Below are 1984 nucleotides of genomic sequence, written 5' to 3' on the forward strand. Positions count from 1 at the left end.
TCTTTCTCTCCCCTTCATCTCTCTCTTTCTCCTCCACTTCTTCTCCCTACCACACACACACACACACACACACACACACACACACACACACACACACACACACACACACACACACACACACACAAACATACACATATGCAGACACACACATACGTACAAGCACATTTACACACACGCACATACAGTGCATCTGTGTCAATATCAGTATAGCTGTTTTTACGCCCCACAAGGTACGTGCAGATAGATGGTGTTGAAACGATGTGTCCTCACGCCTGTGTAGATCAAAAGCTCTATCCCCCTCATCTGCCTCTTACAATGGCCCGCCGTCTTTACCCTGAGAATGGCAGCGGCCTGCGATCCCCTCTAAGCAAACAATATTATTTTAACTAAACTTGACAGTCCAAAGTTCTCCACACCACCCCCGCCCCACACTAAGGAAACGAAAAAATCCAAATTGTCCAAGACAGCAATCCGTTGTTGAGAAAAATTGTTGTTTAAGATATTTGGGCGTCTTGTACAGTGTCTTTGTAATTTTAAAAAGCAAGAGGGAAGTGGGAATCGGTCGTTTGTACAGGTGATTGTCTTGGACAGGTGGTGTTTAGAGTAAGCCTAGATCCGGTGCGCACCAGAAATCTAGCCAAGGCCCCGCCTTGCCCCGGCGAAATGCGACATCGCTTGAGAAACAGTGGCGCGGAATAGAAATAGAAGCAAGGGCGATCACTCTGGCCAATGTCGCGCAGGCAGACGTGATGTGCCAGCCAGTCCGTGACACGGAGCTCGGTAGGTGAGGACGGCTGTTTTGTGTGTGCACAGTGAAATAACAATTTCTTTCTGTGGCCACCGTTTATTTCCCTCGCAAACCGGCCAACCCGATTCTTCTTGTGTTCACCAATAGTGTCGGATTATTTGACTTTCCTGCCGGCTCGCTCGTCAGTCAGGTATGTGATGATGTCTCTCTCTCTCCCTCTGTCCGTCTTGTTTGTTTATTGCTCACAGCGAGGTCAAGATTCCAGATGTGGGTGGTTGGCGGGTGCTCTTCCTTCTTTCCTGTCAAACATGATCTATTGCCCTTATCGCTTCTTTTTTGCATGTTACTTTCTAGATTTAGATCTAGATATCTAGATCTAGATATCTAGATCTAGATCTAGTAGATCTAATACCTCTAACCTTCGGCACTTATATGACCAGTTTGTGTTGCATGTGCCGTTGGAAAAACTGTTACTAAAACTAAACAAAGATTCGAGGTGTTGTTCCTTCCTTGACCCCACCCCCTCCCTCCCCCACACCGCTTTGTTTGCATCTCTGTGAAGCCAGCGGGTTTTTTTTGTTCTCACCTGTACCGCGCTCTCTGAGCATGAGCGCCCACACGTCGTGGATGGTTGGCGGGGGCTCCGGTGTGATTTGCTCTGTATTTCCCATCAAACATCTATGATCCATGGTCCTTTGTCTCTTCTTTTTTTAAAGCATTTTGTTAGGGCCTACTTTCTTGCAACATCTCTAATCTGCAGCCTTTCTAAGGCCATGACCTTATTTGCATTTCAAGTGCCGTAAAACGTACAACAAGAACACAACAACAACTTGGCCTACATAACAACAACAACAACAACAACAACAACTACTACTACTACTACTACTACTACTACTACTACTACTACTACTACTACTACTACTACTACTACTACTTCTATTACTACTACTATTACTACTGCTACTGACGTCGACACCATCAATTAAAAAGAAAAAGAATAGAGAATATATCTATGTTTTAACTCGCTTTGAATTGGGCTTGAGGATTTTGTAACTAGGCAGTCTCCATGTTAAGTCCTTTCAGCTGGCAGTGTTATAAAATTTTGTATGCAATATCAGCAGCTACATAACATGGTCGTCCTCGCGACAGTAGAGTTTGCAATAATAGAATAGATAGTCAGTCAAATGAACATGGTGTCGTCATCCTCTCGTCTGAGAGAGAGAGAGAGAGAGGGGG

At 44.9% G+C, this 1984-nt stretch overlaps 1 protein-coding gene across 1 annotated transcript in view; it reads left to right on the top strand.

Moving 5' to 3' along the window:
• Nucleotides 1–740: 740 nt before the first annotated feature.
• The window catches only part of LOC101852693, a gene marked incomplete in the record, with an annotated part of 48499 nt that continues 47255 nt past the window's right edge, over nucleotides 741–1984 (top strand). The window contains 1 exon segment of the mRNA XM_013082522.2: nucleotides 741–938.

Source organism: Aplysia californica, unplaced genomic scaffold (assembly GCF_000002075.1).
Source record: "Aplysia californica isolate F4 #8 unplaced genomic scaffold, AplCal3.0 scaffold00179, whole genome shotgun sequence".
Taxonomy (NCBI): domain Eukaryota; kingdom Metazoa; phylum Mollusca; class Gastropoda; order Aplysiida; family Aplysiidae; genus Aplysia; species Aplysia californica.